Here is a 20,982-nt window from a genome sequence, read left to right as displayed (position 1 = left end):
CACGAAGAGTGTTAAGCGACATCAAAGAAGCGGCGCGATTGGCAATCATACAAATTACACCGACAGGAGCTCCGGATGTTCCGTTCTCTTGCATCAGGCAAGGTCCCACAGAGCCATTCATGTCGTTCATCGACCGACTCACGCAAGCCGTGGATCGACAGGTGACGACAGAAGAAGTGAAGAGGCCTCTCTTGGAGAGTTTAGCTTTCGGCAATGCCAACCCGGATTGTCAACGGGTGATTAGCACCATGCCAGGACGGTCATCCTTGGCAGAGATGGTGGAGGCATGCAGCAAGGTGGGGACACCTCAGCACGTCGCAGCGATTGTGAAGAATGAATTAAAAGAGAAATGGGAAGAACAGCTAAAGGGACGCTCAGAAGGGCAATCAGAGGACAAGACATTTGAGAAGATGTTCGAGAAATTACTCCATCAACAGGACGAAAACGTCAACAAAGTTCTTGCGACAATGCAGAAAAAGAACAAACCCCAAGGAGGACAGTGCTACAGATGCGGGGAGTCTGGGCACATGAAAAGGAATTGCCCACGGACACATATACCAACGCTAGCCCAGAACGCAGAAAGGCCAATTTGTGCATGGGGCGGAAGAGGAAGACACTCTGTGAAAGAATGCTATTCCCGGACAGATGTGGAAGGAAATCCGTTACCGCATCCGGGAAACTGAAAATGCAGCGCGGGAAATCGCCAGCGCGCTCAGACACAAGTACTGGCGGTGTCACAAGAACAGACAGGGCAGTCATCAGTGAGCGACAAGCAGATACCCTCAGCAAAACCCTCAGTCGATTCCACAGCGACCCAGACCTCCTCCCACCAGGGGCACAGTGTGTATTGGCAGCTTCAAAACTAGTATGCTTTCTAGATGAAAGTCATGCGGATATACCAACAGGAATCCGCCGGGATTCATACAAGAAACAAGATTTCTTGATAATTGGACAAGACAAGAGCAGTATTCTTGGCCTCATTGTTTATCCAACAGTTGTCTCAGCGGACAAAAATACAGAGTTAACAGTTTTGGCAAGAGCGCTTCGTCCACCATTGACTGTGCCGGAAAATACTGTGGTTGCGAGAGCCTTCGCATTGCCACCCCACGCAGTTGGAGAGGTCATGTCAATCTTCGACGAAGAAGGTCTCCCTATGAAAGAGCATGTTGAAGTACATACAACATGAGTGAAGCACATAGGTCGAGACCGACCCACGCTCACGTGCCAATTGACATGTGGAGACAGGACAATAGCAATCAGAGGTATGCTCGACAAAGGGGCGGATGTAACGGTAATATCGTACATCTTTTGGCCACGCAATTGGAGCTTGGTCGCGCCATTGGGCTCTCTCTCAGGCATCGGGGGAGCATCTCTGTGTCTGCAAAGTGAGAATTCCGTCGTTGTCACGGGACCAGGAGATAAGACGGCGATCATTCGTCCTTTTGTCATCCAAAAGCCGATCTGAGTCTGGGGTCGGGACCTTTTGGCACAATGGGGCGCGAAGATCGAAGTGGATTTTTAATAGGGGTCACTGCAGCACTCGCCACACTGAAGCTGACATGGAAAACAGATGATCCAGTTTGGGTGGATCAGTGGCCCCTTGAGCGGAAAAAATTGAGTGCTTTGAAAGACCTGGTCCAAGAACAATTGCAGAAGGGACACATCAAGCCAACAGAAAGCCCTTGGAATTTTCCGGTGTTTGTAATCAAGAAAAAGCTATCGGGCAAATGGAGGTTGTTACACGATCTCAGGAAGATCAACGAAGTCATAGAAGACATGGGGCCACTTCAGTTGGGACTTCCATCTGTCTCGATGCTTCCCAGAGATTGACAGCTTGTGGTCATTGACCTCAAGGATTGTTTTTTCAGTATCCCACTCCATCCAGATGATGCTCCGAGATTTGCTTTTTCAGTTCCAAGTATCAACAGGGAAACGCCTCTGCAGCGGTACCATTGGGTCGTTCTTCCACAAGGTCTAAAAAATTCTCCGACGATCTGTCAATGGTACCTGGCACGAGCTTTGGCACCAGCATGGAAGAAATTTCCGAAGGCGAAGATCATTCATTACATGGATGATTTGCTAATTGCAGCATCAACACGACAGGAGCTGCAAGAAGCTCGCGATTGTGTGATCGCAGAGGTGCAAAAGGCAGGTCTGGAAATCAGCATTTCGAAGATTCAAGAGGTTGCACCTTGGAAATATCTAGGGTGGAAAATCTCAGAGAAAACAATAAAGCCTCAAAAAGTGGAGATAAGCACTTAAGTCAACAATTTGCATGATTTGCAATAGCTTTTGGGAGAAATCAACTGGATGAGACCAGTTTTGGGAATCACAAACAGCGACATTCCAGCGCTGCTTGATCTCTTGAGAGGAGACACAGACATTCGTTCTCCCAGGACACTCACGCCAGAAGCGAGAAAAGAGTTGGAGAAAATCACGAACGCGATACAGAGAAGGCAGGCACATCGATTTGTTCCAACGTTACCTTTTCAGTTGGCAGTGCTGGGGAAGAAAACGCAGTTCCATGGTTTGATCTTCCAATGGGATGAATCACAAAAGGACTCTTTGATAATCATAGGGTGGATTTTCCTACCACACAGGCCCGCGAAAACAATTCTCACAGATTTGGAGATGGCAGCACAAATCATCATAAAGGCGAGAACAAGGCTGCTGACAATGACAGGAAGAGAATTCTCAGTCATCAGATTACCTCTGAAACGAGACTATTTCGATTGGGCAATGCAACTATCGAAAGACCTGTTAATCGCGTTGTTAGCGTTCCCAGAAACTTGCACAGTCCGCTTTCGGATTTTCGGCTGTTTAGATGGTCCAGGAAGGCCCGAGGTGGCCTTGGGCAGCCCGCGCTCCAAAGGACGAGAAGGGACTTCAGATCTTTTCTCGGTCTCGGTGTTTATTAAATGCTTATCTAAAAGATTTTTCTTATGCCCTGACAGAGTCCTGCTCAGCAGTCAGCCATGGGCACACACTGAGAGCCCCGGGGGCGGCCACCTATCTTTATACTCGGAATTACGTATACAATATTTATCATTTTTCTCCAATACCCTCTACCCTTATTACCCAGTGCACTTTTAGCAAGGTCCAATCTCAAAGTGCCAACATCACCACAGAAGATGGAGGCCAAGGGGAAGAAGAAGAAGAAGGAGAAGGGCATGCCCCAATTCCTCCATCTTACTTCTCTAGACCCCCCTGTACAGAAATCTTACACCCTGTATCTCACACTCCAATTAACTTAGCCCTTCACCATTCACCCCGGTGAAATCCTCCTATCCTCATACTGATGTCATCTCCCATGTGGAATCAAAGTCCAGCCACCAGACATTTCTGGCAACATTCCAGGACTCCCGAGCCCCCCAGGGGTGGTCTTGGTCACCCTGCACCCCAGTCCTGAGAGGCTGAGATCCCACATCTCCCCCTTCTTTTTGCACCAAGAAGATCTCTTTCGTTTTTATGTGAAAACCCCCAAAGTGCTTAGTTTCTTTTTATTTCTCTTCTGGGTCCTTTTTCGCAGTCTAAGTCTCGACTTCTGTCTGAGTACTCGTCTCTTTGTTTTTCGGATAAGCGTTCTCGTGTTCTCGCGTTCGAAATGGCTTCACGTGTCGCGCTGACACCCACTTCAGACCTCGATCTGTGGAAACACAAGCGAAACCCTTGCCCAAAGTGATTAGTTTGAAAGGACCCTCTATTTGTCCTGTCTCTGGGTCTCTGATCAAAACTAAAGGATTTTCCTTTAGCTTTGCCTGTGTGTTGTTTAGAAAATGTCTCACGATAGGTGGATTAGGTTCCGAGGATGAGCTATTTAGGAAATTCAGCACGTACAGTGTCTTATTTAATTTCATGTGAGGTGTTGCCTCTGGCTCACCCCTTCTCTGTCTGTCCAGAAGGGATTTCAGGGTGTGATGTGTTCTCTCAATGATCGCCTGACCTGTGGGTGAATGTGGAATACCAAACATGTGTCTGACACCCCATCTTTTCAGGAATTTGTCAAGCACCCTGCCTGTGTATGTTGGACCATTGTCTGTTTTTATCTCCTGAGGCACACCTAATGCTGCAAATGCCTGCAGAAAATGTCGGCAAGCATGGTCTGCTGTTTCCCCAGCATGTGCTGAAGCAAAGACTGCGCCTGAGAATGTATCTACAGAAACATGAACATTTTTGAGCCTCCCAAAAGATGGATATTTCGTGACATCATCTTACCACAACTGAAGACTTTGCAGCCCCCGCGGATTGATGGCCCCGGTAGAAGAAGGTGGCTGCACAAGCTGACAGTCTGGACAAGCACTAATGATCTCCCTCGCCTGACTCTTTGTGAGATGAAAGGACTCCATTAGCGCTTGCGCATTCTGATGAAAGAACGCATGACTCAACCTTGCCTGCTCAAAAATGTCCGGCAGCGTTTGCAAAATGGGCATTGTCAACTTGTCCGCCCGAGCATTCCCTTCCGCTAAAAATCCCGGAAGTGTCGTGTGCGCTCTAATGTGTGTGATAAAACACTCTCTTTCCCTGCTCTCTAGCAGTGTTTTCAAGCTTGTCAGGTATGAGTATAAAACCTCATTACTGACTTCTTTCAAGAGCGAACCCTCCAATCTCTTGACCACACCCGCAACGTATGCGGAATCTGTCACCAGATTGAGAGGCTGTTTGAACAACTGAAATGCCCAGACAACGGCTGCCAACTCCACAATTTTTGGAGAGCCCTGAACCATCCTCATGTCTGATTCCCAATCCCCTGTCATTGAGTCTCTCCACGTGATCACTGACTTGTGTGTCTTCCCTGAGCCATCCGTGAACACTGTGATCCCGTCCAACGGTTCTTCACTTATTTGTGGTTTTGCTCTATAGCATATTTGCGATTGCAGTATTCTGTGTTGTGGAAAGTGGATTGTGCAAGTTCCTGGGAACGCTAACAACACGATTAACAGGTCTTTCGATAGTTGCATTGCCCAATCGAAATAGTCTCGTTTCAGAGGTAATCTGATGACTGAGAATTCTCTTCCTGCCATTGTCAGCAGCCTTGTTCTCGCCTTTATGATGATTTGTGCTGCCATCTCCAAATCTGTGAGAATCGTTTTCGCGGGCCTGTGTGGTAGGAAAATCCACCCTATGATTATCAAAGAGTCCTTTTGTGATTCATCCCATTGGAAGATCAAACCATGGAACTGCGTTTTCTTCCCCAGCACTGCCAACTGAAAAGGCAACGTTGGAACAAATCGATGTGCCTGCCTTCTCTGTATCGCGTTCGTGATTTTCTCCAACTCTTTTCTCGCTTCTGGCGTGAGTGTCCGGGGAGAACGAATGTCTGTGTCTCCTCTCAAGAGATCAAGCAGCGCTGGAATGTCGCTGTTTGTGATTCCCAAAACTGGTCTCATCCAGTTGATTTCTCCCAAAAGCTGTTGCGAATCATGCAAATTGTGGACTTAAGTGCTGATCTCCACTTTTTGAGGCTTTATTGTTTTCTCTGAAATTTTCCACCCTAGATATTTCCAAGGTGCAACCTCTGGAGCTTGTCGGATTTTCGGCTGTTTAGATGGTCTGGGAAGGCCCGAGGTGGCCTTGGGCAGCCTGCGCCCCAAAGGACGAGAAGGGACTTCAGATCTTTTCTCGGTCTCGGTGTTTATTAAATGCTTATCTAAAAGATTTTTCTCTTGCCCTGACAGAGTCCTGCTCAGCAGTCAGCCATGGGCACACACTGAGAGCCCCGGGGGCGACCACCTATCTTTATACTCGGAGTTACGTATACAATATTTATCATTTTTCTCCAATACCCTCTACCCTTATTACCCAGTGCACTTTTAGCAAGGTCCAATCTCAAAGTGCCAACATCACCACAGAAGATGGAGGCCAAGAGGAAGAAGAAGAAGAAGGAGAAGGGCACGCCCCAATTCCTCCATCTTACTTCTCTAGACCCCCCTGTACAGAAATCTTACACCCTGTATCTCACACTCCAATTAACTTATCCCTTCACCATTCACCCTGGTGAAATCCTCCTATCCTCATACTGATGTCATCTCCCATGTGGAATCAAAGTCCAGCCACCAGACATTTCTGGCAACATTCCAGGACTCCCGAGCCCCCCAGGGGTGGTCTTGGTCACCCTGCACCCCAGTCCTGAGAGGCTGAGATCCCACATCTCCCCCTTCTTTTTGCACCAAGAAGATCTCTTTCGCTTTTATGTGAAAACCCCCAAAGTGCTTAGTTTCTTTTTATTTCTCTTCTGGGTCGTTTTTCGCAGTCTGAGTCTCGACTTCTGTCTGAGTACTCGTCTCTTTGTTTCTCGGAAAAGCGTTCTCGTGTTCTCGCGTTCGAAATGGCTTCACGTGCCGTGCTGACATCCACTTCAGACCTCGATCTATGGAAACACAAGCGAAACCCTTGCCCCAAGTGATTAGTTTGAAAGGACCCTCTATTTGTCTTGTCTCTGGGTTTCTGATCAAAACTAAAGGATTTTCCTTTAGCTTTGCCTGTGTGTTGTTTAGAAAATGTCTCACGATAGGTGGATTAGGTTCCGAGGATGAGCTATTTAGGAAATTCAGCACGTACAGTGTCTTATTTAATTTCATGTGAGGTGTTGCCTCTGGCTCACCCCTTCTCTGTCTGTCCAGAAGGGATTTCAGGGTGTGATGTGTTCTCTCAATGATCGCCTGACCTGTGGGTGAATGTGGAATACCAAACGTGTGTCTGACACCCCATCTTTTCAGGAATTTGTCAAGCACCCTGCCTGTGTATGTTGGACCATTGTCTTTTTTTATCTCCTGAGGCACACCTAATGCTGCAAATGCCTGCAGAAAATGTCGGCAAGCATGGTCTGCTGTTTCCCCAGCATGTGCTGAAGCAAAGACTGCACCTGAGAATGTATCTACAGAAACATGAACATTTTTGAGCCTCCCAAAAGATGGATATTTCGAGACATCAGCTTACCACAACTGAAGACTTTGCAGCCCCCGCGGATTGATGGCCCCGGTAGAAGAAGGTGGCTGCACAAGCTGACAGTCTGGACAAGCACTAATGATCTCCCTCGCCTGACTCTTTGTGAGACGAAAGGACTCCATTAGCGCTTGCGCATTCTGATGAAAAAACGCATGACTCAACCTTGCCTGCTCAAAAATGTCCGGCAGCGTTTGCAAAATGGGCATTGTCAACCTGTCCGCCCGAGCATTCCCTTCCGCTAAAAATCCCAGAAGTGTCGTGTGCGCTCTAATGTGTGTGATAAAACACTCTCTTTCCCTGCTCTCTAGCAGTGTTTTTAAGCTTGTCAGGTATGAGTATAAAACCTCATTACTGACTTCTTTCAAGAGCGAACCCTCCAATCTCTTGACCACACAAGTAACATATGCGGAATCTGTCACCAGATTGAGAGGCTGTTTGAACAACTGAAATGCCCAGACAACGGCTGCCAACTCCACAATTTTTGGAGAGCCCTGAACCATCCTCACGTCTGATTCCCAATCCCCTGTCGTTGAGTCTCTCCACGTGATCACTGACTTGTGTGTCTTCCCTGAGCCATCCGTGAACACTGTGATCCCGTCCAAAGGTTCTTCACTTATTCGTGGTTTTGCTCTATAGCATATTTGCGATTGCAGTATTCTGTGTTGTGGAAAGTGGATTGTGCAAGTTCCTGGGAATGCTAACAACGCGATTAACAGGTCTTTCGATTGTTGCATTGCCCAATCGAAATAGTCTCGTTTCAGAGGTAATCTGATGACTGAGAATTCTCTTCCTGCCATTGTCAGCAGCCTTGTTCTCGCCTTTATGATGATTTGTGCTGCCATCTCCAAATCTGTGAGAATCGTTTTCGCGGGCCTGTGTGGTAGGAAAATCCACCCTATGATTATCAAAGAGTCCTTTTGTGATTCATCCCATTGGAAGATCAAACCATGGAACTGCGTTTTCTTCCCCAGCACTGCCAACTGAAAAGGCAACGTTGGAACAAATCGATGTGCCTGCCTTCTCTGTATCGCGTTCGTGATTTTCTCCAACTCTTTTCTCGCTTCTGGCGTGAGTGTCCGGGGAGAACGAATGTCTGTGTCTCCTCTCAAGAGATCAAGCAGCGCTGGAATGTCGCTGTTTGTGATTCCCAAAACTGGTCTCATCCAGTTGATTTCTCCCAAAAGCTGTTGCGAATCATGCAAATTGTGGACTTAAGTGCTGATCTCCACTTTTTGAGGCTTTATTGTTTTCTCTGAAATTTTCCACCCTAGATATTTCCAAGGTGCAACCTCTGGAGCTTGTCGGATTTTCGGCTTTTTAGATGGTCTGGGAAGGCCCGAGGTGGCCTTGGGCAGCCCGCGCTCCAAAGGACGAGAAGGGACTTCAGATCTTTTCTCGGTCTCGGTGTTTATTAAATGCTTATCTGAAAGATTTTTCTCTTGGCCTGAAAGAGTCCTGCTCAGCAGTCAGCCATAGGCACACACTGAGAGCCCCTGGGGGGGCCACCTATCTTTATACTCGGAGTTACGTATACAATATTTATCTTTTTTTCTCCAATACCCTCTACCCTTATTACCCAGTGCACTTTTAGTAAGGTCCAATCTCAAAGTGCCAACATCACCACAGAAGATGGAGGCCAAGAGGAAGAAGAAGAAGAAGGAGAAGGGCACGCCCCAATTCCTCCATCTTACTTCTCTAGACCCCCCTGTACAGAAATCTTACACCCTGTATCTCACACTCCAATTAACTTATCCCTTCACCGTTCACCCCGGTGAAATCCTCCTATCCTCATACTGATGTCATCTTCCATGTGGAATCAAAGTCCAGCCACCAGACATTTCTGGCAACATTCCAGGACTCCCGAGCCCCCCAGGGGTGGTCTTGGTCACCCTGCACCCCAGTCCTGAGAGGCTGAGATCCCACAGTCCGCTTTCCTCAACACAGAATACTGCAATCGCAAATATGCTAGAGAGAAAAACCACGAATAAGCGAAGAACCTTTGGACGGGATCACAATGTTCACGGATGGCTCAGGGAAGACACACAAGTCAGTGATCACGTGGAGAGACTCAACGACAGGGGATTGGGAATCAGACGTGAGGATGGTTCAGGGATCTCCACAAATTGTGGAGTTTGCAGCCGTTGTCCGAGCATTTCAGTTGTTCAAACAGCCTCTCAATCTGGTGACAGATTCCGCATATGTTGCGGGTGTGGTCAAGAGATTGGAGGGTTCGCTCTTGAAAGAAGTCAGTAATGAGGTTTTATACTCATACCTGACAAGCTTGAAAACACTGCTAGAGAGCAGGGAAAGAGAGTGTTTTATCACACACATTAGAGCGCACACGACACTTCCGGGATTTTTAGTGGATGGGAATGATCGGGCGGACAGGTTGACAATGCCCATTTTGCAAACGCTGCCAGACATTTTTGAGCAGGCAAGGTTGAGTCATGCGTTCTTTCATCAGAATGCGCAAGCGCTAATGGAGTCCTTTCGTCTCACAAACAGTCAGGCGAGGGAAATCATTAGTGCTTGTCCAGACTGTCAGCATGTGCAGCCACCCTCTTCTACCGGGGCCATCAATCCGCGGGGGCTGCAAAGTCTTCAGTTGCGGCAATCTGATGTCACGAAATATCCATCTTTTGGGAGGCTCAAAAATGTTCATGTTTCTGTAGATACATTCTCCGGTGCAGTCTTTGCTTCAGCACATGCTGGGGAAACAGCAGACCATGCTTGCCGACATTTTCTGCAGGCATTTGCAGCATTAGGTGTGCCTCAGGAGATAAAAACAGACAATGGTCCAACATACACAGGCAGGGTGCTTGACAGATTCCTGAAAAGATGGGGTGTCAGACACACGTTTGGTATTCCACATTCACCCACAGGTCAGGCGATCATTGAGAGAACACATCACACCCTGAAATCCCTTCTGGACAGACAGAGAAGGGGTGAGCCAGAGGCAACACCTCACATGAAATTAAATAAGACACTGTACGTGCTGAATTTCCTAAATAGCTCATCCTCGGAACCTAATCCACCGATCGTGAGACATTTTCTAAACAACACACAGGCAAAGCTAAAGGAAAATCCTTTAGTTTTGATCAGAAACCCAGAGACAGGACAAATAGAGGGTCCTTTAAAACTAATCACTTGGGGCAAGGGTTTCGCTTGTATTTCCACAGATCGAGGTCTGAAGTGGGTGTCGGCGTGGCACGTGAAGATATTCCGAACGCGAGAACACGAGAACGCTGATCCAAGAAACAAAGAGACGAGTACTCAGACAGAAGTCGAGACTCAGACTGCAAAAAACGACCCGGAAGAGAAGTAAAAAGAAACTAAGGATTTAGGGGTTTTCACATAAAAGCGAAAGAGATCTTCTTGGTGCAAACAGAAGGAGGAGATGAGGTATCTCAGCCTCTAAGGACTGGGGTGCAGGGTGACCAAGACCACCCCTGGGGGGCTCGGGAGTCCTGGAATGTTGCCAGAAATGTCTGGTGGTTGGACTTTGATCCCACATGGGAGACTACATCAGTATGAGGATAGGAGGATTTCACCGGGGTGAATGGTGAAGGGCTAAGTTAATTGGAGTGTGAGATACAGGGTTTATGATTTCTGTACAGGGGGGTCTAAGGAAGTAAGATGGAGGAATTGGGGCGTGACCTCCTCCTTCTTCTTCTTCTTCTTGGCCTCCATCTTCTGTGGTGATGGTGGCACTTTGGGATTGGTCCTTACCAAAAGTGCACTGGGTAATAAGGGTAAACGGTATTGGAGAAAAATGATAAATATTGTATCCGTAACTCCGAGTATAAAGATAAGTTACCCCCCCTGGCGCTCAGTGTGTGCCCATGGCTGACTGCTGAGCAGAACTCTGTCAGGCCAAGAGAAAATCTCTTTGATAAGCAATTAATAAACACCGAGACCGAGAAAAGATCTGAAGTCCCTTCTCGTCGTTTGGAGCGCGGGCTGCCCAAGGCCACCCTGGGCCTTCCCAGACCATCTAAACAGCCAAAAATCCGAAAGGACAACTTTCTTTCTCTTCTTGCAAAACACTCGGCAGACCTCCGTGCAACTTCTAGAACACGATGGGAGCTGTTTTCTTTGCTGGCACTGGTTCTCGGTTCCTGACACAGTGGAAAAGCTTTTGGCTAAGATGTCAACGACAAGAGACGCTAAAGACGAAGGTACAATGCTCTCCGGAGCTAAGAGCCGCTCGCGGGCGTCTTCTGGAAGAAGCCGCGCTGCGGAGAGCACGGTGACCGCCTCAATCGTCTTTGCACGAAGAAGCCGCCTCTTCGCCTCCGGGAGCCGGAGAGAGGGGCAGCTTCGGAAAGGTGAAGAAGGAAGCTGCACAACACTGGGATTGTGTGCGCAGCTTGCCAACTGATAGAAAACAGTACCTTAGGACTCTCCGGCCTTTTCCAATTACACGAGCATTCGATTGGAAGCTGTTTTAAGCAACTCTCTTTCTCTTCTTGCAAAACACTTGGCAGACCTCCGTGCAACTTCTAGAACACAATGGGAGATGTTTTCTGTTCTGGTAAAGTTACTCCTTCCCAGACATAGCGGAAAAGCTTTTCGCTAAGATGTAGACGACAAGAGACGCTAAAGACGATGGTACGATGCTCTCCGGAGCTAACCGCTGCTCACGGGCGTCTTTCAGCAGAAGCCACGCTGCATATTGCACTGTGACCGCCACAGTCGTCTTTGCACGAAGAAGCCGCTTCTTCGCCTCCGGGAGCCGGAGAGAGCAGCGGCTTCGGAAAGGTGATGAAAGAAGCTGCAAAACACAGGGATTATGTGCGCAGCTTTCCAACAGATAGAAAACAGTACCTTAGATCTCTCTTGATTATTCCAATCACATGAAAATTCGATTGGAAGCTGTTTCGGAAAACTCTCTTCGTCTTCTTTCAAAACATTTGGCAGACCTCCGTGCAACTTCTAGAACACAATGGGAGATGTTTTCTGTGCTGGCACAGTTTCTCCTTGTGAGACATGGTGGAAAAGCTTTTAGCTAAGATGTAGACGACAAGAGACGCTAGAGAGGAAGGTACTATGCTCTCCAGAGCTAACAGCCGCTCCCGGGCGTCTTTCAGCAGAAGCCGCGCTGCGGACAGCAGTGTGACGGCCTCAATCGTCTTTGCGCTAAGAAGGCGCTTCTTCGCCTCTGGGAGCCAGAGAGAGCGGCAGCTTCGGAAAGGTGAAGAAGGAAGCTGCACAACACTGGGATTGTGTGCGCAGCTTGCCAACTTATAGAAAACAGTTCCTTAGCACTCTCCTGCCTTTTCCAAACACATGAGCATTCGATTGGAAGCTGTTTTAGGCAACTCTGTTCGTCTTTTTGCAAAACACTCGGCAGACATCCGTGCGACTTCTAGAACATGATGGGAGATGTTTTCTGTGCTGGCACAGTTTCTCCTTGCCAGACATAGTGAAAAGCTTTTGGCTATGATGTAGACGACAAGAGACACTAAAGACGAAGGTATGACACTGTCCGCAGCTGAGAGTCGCTCCTGGGCGTCTTTTGGCAGAAGCCGCGCTTATGCGTGCACTTTGACCCCCACAATCATCTTTGCGCGAAGAAGCCGCTTCTTCGCCTCCGGGAGCCAGAGCGAGCGGCAGCTTCGGAAAGGTGAAGAAGGAAGCTGCGCAACACTGGGATTATCAGCGCAGCTTGCTGCTGGATCTCAGAACCTCAGGACTTAGGTGCAGAGTGACCGAGACCACCCTTGGGGGGCTCGGGAGTCCTGGAATGTTGCCCGAAGTTTCTGGTGGCTGGACTTTGATCCTACACGAGAGACGACATCTGTATGAGGATGGGAGGATTTCACTGGGGTGAATGGTGAAGCGATAAGTTTATTAGAGTTTAAAACACAGGGTTTAGGGTTACTTTACAGGGGGGTCTAAAGAAGTGAGATGGTGGAATTGGGGCGTGTCCTGTCCTTCTTCTTCTTCTTCTTGGCCTCCATCTTCTGTGGTGATGGTGGCACTTTGGGATTGGTTTTTACAAAAAATGAACCGGTCAATAACGGTAAAAGGTATTGGAAAGAATGGGTAAATATTGTATACGATATTTTGAGTATAAAGATTAGTGACCGCCCCAGGGGCTCGCAGTGTGCACGTGGCTGGCTTGCTGTGCGGACCTCTGTCAGGCAGAGAGAAAATCTTTTAGATAAACAACCAATAAATACTTAAGTCCGAGAAAGACCTGTAGCCTCTTCTCATCCTTTGAAGCGCGGGCTGTCCAAGGCCATCTCCGAGCCTTTCCAGGCCACAAAACAGCCGAGAGAAGGGGCAAGTGGCGTTCGCTGCGTGGGCTAGTCCCCACCAACCCTTCGGGGGGGGATCAGCCCTGAAGAACTTTAGAGCAGAAGAGCCGAGAGGGCAGCTCCGACCTGGGACGAATTCCCGGGAGAACACTGATAACTCCTGAGGAGAGGAGAGAAAAAAAAACGGCCAGGAGAGTCTGCAAAAAACAGCAGTCACTGAGAATTCTATCTCTCAGCTTCTGCCGAAGACAGTTCGTATCAGAGCGGCCTGGACCGGGACCAGAAAGGCGCCTCTGGATCCATCCCTCGTGACCCGCTGGGCGGAGATCGGGAGCCTTCGGACCGCTCTGATGACAGATTCGGTAAGAAGGTCAAAATTAAGAACATGGGAGGCACACTCTCCTAGGAACAGCTGGGAATTTTGTCCGCCTTACAAGGCGTGGCTGCATCATACACGGAAGGGATCCCAAAGAAGGAGTTAAAACAATTATTGTTGTGGGTGACGCTCAATTATCCACTTTCAGAAACACGCCTCCTATTCCAAGTGGGCTTCTGGCAGGAAATTAACAGACATTTATATCTCTTAGCGACAAAAAAAGATGACACAGCGTTAAAGCTGCTCTCGCCAGCAAGATTAATGCTGGAAGGTATTTCGGTGCAGTCGAAAAGACTGGAGAAGCAACAACAAGTTGCGGGGCCCTCAGAAAGAGGGGGAGAGCAAAGCTCTCGGAAAAAATTAGCTCTGGCCTCAGATAGCCAGGAGGGAAAGGCTCTCGAGGAAAGGGAGCAGGAAATAGTATCAAAGTCTCCAGTCCCAAGACAAAGAAACCCCAGGAAACTCCTAAAATGTCCTGAAACCCTGGAGAGTACAGGCGAATCAGGATCCGACTCAGACAAGAGATCGGAAGGGGGGATGCAGGGGGGAGAAAAGAGATCCGGAGGGGCGCTTTCTCGCGAAGGGCATGGCGGCGCGGCGGCAGAGTAGGGCGGCCAGGCTGCCGCGGTGGAGGCGGGGGGCGCGGGTGAAGAGATAACGGCCGGCAGGGAGCCAGAAACGCGCGCGGCGGGCAGGACTCGCAAAGACCGGAGGGGGGAGTCACAATCCGGTGCGGGAGCGTTAGGCACAGGCGGCGAATTGGGGGAAACCGGGCAGCCCCAGAGGGCCACGGTAGTTAGACGCAGGAAGCGCGCGGTTTTGACGTCAGACCCGGTGCGGAGGTCGGCTCGAATCGCGGAGCGGGCCTGGGTGCCGTCGGGAGGCAGGCGCATACCGGTGGGAGGAGTGGACACAGCGTCAAAGGAGGAGGAGACAGAGTCAGGGACAGACTGAGGGGAGGAGACTTCGGAGGTGGAATGAGGGGGAGAGAGTGACGTCAGCTCGGGAGAGACAGGGAGCGGCTGGGAAAGCACCCATGCGCAGAGAGCAGAACGCGGGCGGGGGCGGGCCAGGTCCCCTGTGACGTCTCGGGCGAGGAGGGGCCGTGCTCGGGATTCCGCATCTCGGGGGCCCACCCCCTCTCCAGACTCGGTGCCTTTAGTCAAAAACCTCGGAGTCCAAGGCTCATCCCTTCAAGGGAGACGTTCCGGTGTTCGAGCTCCATTTTCAGCTGAATTAAAAGCCAGGCAGGCTCGGGCTCGGGCGAGATCGCGAACGCGGCAGTCGAACGGAAGAGGAGCAGTCGAGCTCATTCCATCATCCGAGTCAGGGAGGTCGGTGACAGCGCCACCTCGTGGGGGGATGACAGAAATGCACGACATGCCAGATCTGTTTGGTGGAGCCACAGCGCCATCTCGTGGCGAGACTGCAACAATGCAGCAATTTTTCCACAACATAGAGTACTGCAGTCACAAATATGTTACAGAGCAAAACCAAGAATAAGTGAAGAACCTTTGGACGGGATCACAGTGCTCTCAGATGGCTCAGGGAAGACACACAAGTCAGTGATCACGTGGAGAAACTCAACGACAGGAGATTGGGAATCAGACGTGAGGATGGTTCAGGGCTCTCCACAAATTGTGGAGTTTGCAGCCGTTGTCCGAGCATTTAAGTTGTTCAAACAGCCTCTCAATCTGGTGACAGATTCCGCATACGTTGCGGGTGTGGTCAAGAGATTGGAGGGTTCGCTCTTGAAAGAAGTCAGTAATGAGGTTTTATACTCATATCTGACGAGCTTGAAGATACTGCTAGAGGGCAGGGAAAGAGAATATTTTATCACACACATTAGAGCACACACAACACTTCCGGGGTTTTTAGCGGAAGGGAATGCTCGAGCGGACAGGTTGACAATGCCCATTTTGCAAACGCTGCCGGACATTTTTGAGCAGGCAAGGTTAAGTCATGCATTCTTTAATCAGAATGCGCAAGCGCAGATGGAGTCCTTTCGTCTCACAAAGAGTCAGCCGAGGGAGATCATTAGTGCTTGTCCAGACTGTCAGCTTGTGCAGCCACCTTCTTCTACCGGAGCGATTCATCTGTGAGGGCTGCAAAGTCTTCAGTTGCGGCAAGCTGATGTCACAAAGTATCCATCCTTTGGGAGGCTCAAAAATGTTCATGTTTCTGTAGATACATTCTCAGGCGCAGTCTTTGCTTCAGCACAGGCAGGAGAAAAAGCAGCCCATGCTTGTCGACATTTTCTGCCAGCATTCACATCATTAGGTGTGCCTCAGGAGATCAAAACAGACAATGGTCCAACGTATACAGGCAGGGTGCTTGACAAATTCCTGAAAAGATGGGGTGTCAAACATACGTTTGGTATTCTCATTCGCCCACAGGTCAGGCGATCATTGAGAGAACACATCACACCCTGAAATCCCTTCTGGACAGACAAAGGAGGGGTGATCCGGAGGCAACACCTCACATGAAATTAAATAAGGCACTGTATGTGTTGAATTTCTTAAATAGTTCATCCTCAGAACCCAATCCACCAATCGTGAGGAATTTTCTAAACAGCACACAGGGAAAGCTCAGGGAAAATCCTTTAGTTTTGATCAGAAACCCAGAGACAGGACAAATAGAGGGTCCTTTCAAACTAATCACTTGGGGCAAGGGTTTTGCTTGTGTTTCCACAGATCAAGGTCTGAAGTGGGTGTCAGCGAGACATGTGAAGCCATTTCGAATGCGAGAACACGAGAACGCTGACCCGAGAAGCACAGAGACGAGTACTCAGACAGAAGTCGAGACTCAGACTGCGAAAAACGACCCAGAAGAGAAATAAAAAGAAACTAAGGACTTTGGGGATTTTCCATTAGGGTCCTGAATGAAAAACAAAACAATGATCTCGCACAAAAGCGAAGTCATGATTTTCATGATGCTCATGTGCATCATTCTTTCATTCATTGCAGTGAGTAATGGAGGAAATCTACCTATTAGTCAGCCAAAGCAAAATATATGGGAGACTTTAGCTCAAGCAGCGAATTTAGATAGTATTTGCCTGACACATTCGAGACCAGGGAAACCATTTTCAGCATGCATGGCTGGATTGCCAGTAGACGAATGGCCAGTTCCAGGGCACTCCGCAGTTAACATTTCACAGGTCATTAAAGATCCTGTGAAAGAGTGGTGTGCTTGGACACATCTACTTCCTGTGGCTTCTACAGAACCTCAGGAGTTGGAGATTTTTGGGTCCATGACAATGGAACTCTGCATGCAGTTTGAAATTCTAGGTGTCACAAAGGCAAAAACTATCGATGTAACTCCCAATCATGAATTCTATAAGAATGCATCAGCATGGTGTAAATATACAGAGAAAACTGCCAGGGGATCGATCCAAGTCCCAGTGCAATTGCCACGGGGTTTGTTTTTAATTTGCGGGGACAGAATTTGGCACGGCATTCCTGCTAATGCCACGGGAGGTCCATGCAGCATTGGCGAAATTTCAGTGCTATCGCCTGATTTGAACATGCTAAGAGAGCAAAAGCACAAAGAAAAAAGATCAATACAACAATATGCGGCAGATTGCAATGATGAAATATTTTCTTGGGACAAGACAGCGAGGATTGCTACAGCAATCTTCTCACCTCAAACAGCATCACGGGTGGCCTTGACTCAGATCGACCGCATGGGTTGTTGGTTGAGCAAACATGCGCGGTCTGTGTCTGTCGCATTGGATGACATGTTAAAAGACATCAGTGGCGTAAGACAGGCGGCTCTTCAGAAAAGAGCGGCAATCGATTACCTATTGCGCGCTCATGGACATGGGTGCGAAGAGTTTGAAGGGATGTGCTGCATGAATCTCTCAGATCATTCAAGGTCAATTCATGAAAGTATTAAAAACATAAAGGACAGCATAAAAAAGCTTAGCGAGATCACAGGATCATGGATCGATCAGCTGGTAGAATTCTTTGACATCTCTCCCATTTGGAGAGGAATTTTAAAGATAGGATTCTATATTTTAATAGTTCTCCTAGTCCTCATACTTGTCGTCCCACGCATATTCGAATGTTTAAAACATGCGATGAATCAGATAGCAAAAGAGGTCTTCTTGGTGCAAAGAGAAGAGAGAGATGTGGGATCTCAGAACCTCAGGACTGAGGTGCAGAGTGACCGAGACCACCCTTGGGGGGCTCGGGAGTCCTGGAATGTTGCCAGAAGTGTCTGGTGGCTGGACTTTGATCCTACATGAGAGACGACACCTGTATGAGGATGGGAGGATTTCACTGGGGTGAATGGTGAAGGGATAAGTTAATTAGAGTGTAAAACACGGGGTTTAGGATTTCTGTACAGGGGGGTCTAAAGAAGTAAGATGGAGGAATTGAGGCGTGTCCTGTCCTTCTTCTTCTTCTTCTTGGCCTCCATCTTCTGTGGTGATGGTGGCACTTAGAGATTGGTTATTACTTACAGTGCACCGGTCAATAAGGGTAAAAGGTATTGGAAAAACTAGGTAAATATTGTATACGTTATTTTGCGTATAAAGATAAGGGAACGCCCCGGGGGCTCGGAGTGCTCACGTGGCTGGCTTGCTGTGCGGACCTCTGTCGAGCAGAGAGAAAACCTTTTAGATAAACAACCAATAAATACTGAAGTCTGAGAAAGACCCATAGCCTCTTCTCATCCTTTGAAGCGCGGGCTGCCCAAGGCCATCTCCGAGACTTTCCAGGCCACAAAACAGCCGAGAGAAGGAACAGCTTGCCAACTGATAGAAAAAAGTGCCTTAGCACTCTCCTGACTATTCCAATCACATGAGCATTCGATTGCAAGCTGTTTCAGGAAACTCTCTTCCTCTACTTGCAAAACACTCGGCAGACCACCGTGCAACTTCTAGAACACGATGGGAGATGTTTTCTGTGCTGGCACAGTTTCTCCTTGTCAGACATGGTGGAAAAGCTTTTGGCTAAGATGTAGACGACAAGAGACGCTAGAGACGAAGGTACGATGCTCTCCGGAGGTAAGAGCCGCTCCCGGGCGTCATTCGGCAGAAGCTGCGCTAAGGCGAGTGCCGTGACCGCCATAATCGTCGTTTCGCGAAGAAGCCACTTCTTCGCCTCCGGGAGCCGGAGAGAGCGGCAGCTTCGGAAAGGTGAAGAAGGAAGCTGCACAACACTGGGATTGTGAGCGCAGCTTACCAACTGATAGAAAACAGTGCCTTAGAACTCTCCTGCCTTTTCCAAACACATGAAAATTCAATGGGAAGCTCTTCTTGGCAACTCTCTGCGTCTTCTTGCAAAACACTCGGCAGACCTCCGTGCAACTTCTAGAACACGATGGGAGATGTTTTCTGTGCTGGCTCAGTTTCTCCTTGCCAGAAATAATGGAAAAGTGTTTGACTAAGATGTAGACGACAAGAGACGCTAAAGAAAAAGGTACGATGTTCTCAGGAGCTAAGAGCCGCTCCCGGGCGTCTTTAGGCAGAAGCCGCGCTAAGGCAGGCACTGTGACCGCTACAATAGTCTTTGCGCGAAGAAGCCGCTTCTTCGTCTCCGGGAGCCGGAGAGAGCGGCAGCTTCGGAAAGGTGAAGAAGGAAGCTGCACAACACTGGGATTGTGAGCGCAGCTTACCAACTGTTAGAAAACAGTGCCTTAGCACTCTCCTGCCTTTTCCAAACACATGAGCATTCGATGGGAAGCTTCTTTAGGCAACTCTCTTCGTCTTCTTGCAAAACAATCGGCACTCCTCCGTGCAACTTCCAAAACACGATGGGAGATGTTTTCTGTGCTGGCACAGTTTCTCCTTACCAGACATAGTGGAAAAGCTTTTGGCTAAGATGTGGACTTCAAGAGACACTGAAGCCGAAGGTACGACGCTCTCCGGAGCTAAGAGGCGCTCCCGGGCGCCTTTCCGCAGAAGCCGCGTTGAGGCGAGCGCTACGTCCGCCACAATCGTCTTTGCGCGAAGAAGCCACTTCTTCGTCTCCGGGAGCCAGAGAGAGCGGCAGCTTTGGAAAGGTGAAGAAGGAAGCTGCACAACACTGGGATTGTGAGCGCAGCTTGCCAACTAATAGAAAACAGTGCCTTAGCACTCATCTGCCTTTTCCAAATACATGAGCATTCGATTGGAAGCTGTTTTAGGCAACTCTCTTCGTCTTCTTGCAAAACACTCGGCAGACCTCCGTGCAACTACTAGAACACGATGGGAGATGTTTTCTGTGCTGGCACAGTTTCTATTTGCCAGACATAGTGGAAAAGCATTTGGCTGAGATGTAGACTACAAGAGACGCTAAAGCCGAAGGTACGATGCTCTCGGCAGCTGAGAGCCGCTCCCGGGCGCATTTCGGCAGAAGCCGCATTAAGGCAAGCGCTACGACCGCCACAATCGTCTTTGCGCGAAGAAGCCGCTTCTTCGCCTCCGGGAGCCGGAGAGAGCGGCAGCTTCGGAATGGTAAAAAAGGAAGCTGCACAACACTGTAATTGCGTGCGCAGCTTGCCAACTGAAAGAAAACAGTGCCTTAGCACTCTCCTGTTTTTTCCAAAAACATGAGCATTCGATTGGAAGCTGTTTTAGGCAACTCTCTTCGTCTTCTTGCAAAACACTCGGCAGACCTCCGTGCAACTTCTAGAACACGATGGGAGATGTTTTCTGTGCTGGCACAGTTTCTCCTTTTCAGACATAGTGGAAAAGCTTTTAGATAAGATGTAGACGACAAGAGACGCTAAAGACGAAGGTACGATGCTCTCCGGAGCTGAGAGCCGCTCCCGGGCGCCTTTCGACAGAAGCCGCGCTGCGGAGAGCACTGTGACCGCCACAATTGTCTTTGCGCGAAGAAGCCGCTTCTTCGCCTCTGGGAGCCGGAGAGAGCGTCAGCTTCGGAAAAGTGAAGAAGGAAGCTGCGCAACACTGGGATTGTGTGCGCAGCTTGCCAACTGATAGAAATCAGTATTTAGCACTCTCCTGACTATTCCAATCACATGAGCATTCGATTGGAAGCTGTTTAAGGCAACTCTCTTCGTCTTCTTGCAAAACACTCGGCAGACCTCCGTGCAACTACTAGAACACGATGGGAGATGTTTTCTGTGCTGGCACAGTTTCTACTTGCCAGACATAGTGGAAAAGCATTTGGCTGAGATGTAGACTACAAGAGACGCTAAAGCCGAAGGTACGATGCTCTCCGGAGCTGAGAGCCGCTCCCGGGCGCCTTTCGGCAGAAGCCGCGTTAAGGCGAGCGCTACGACCGCCACAATCTTATTTGCGCGAAGAAGCCGCTTCTTCGTCTCCGGGGGCCGGAGACAGCAGCAGCTTCGGAAAGGTAAAAAAGGAAGCTGCGCAACACTGGGATTGTGTGCGCAGCTTGCCCGCTGATAGAAAACAGTACCTTAGCACACTCCGGCCTTTTCAAAACA

Source organism: Melozone crissalis, unplaced genomic scaffold, assembly GCF_028551555.1.
Source record: "Melozone crissalis strain CALT ecotype California unplaced genomic scaffold, PUWL_Pcris_2 ptg000105l_1, whole genome shotgun sequence".
NCBI lineage: Eukaryota > Metazoa > Chordata > Aves > Passeriformes > Passerellidae > Melozone > Melozone crissalis.
This window is presented reverse-complemented; position numbering follows the sequence as displayed.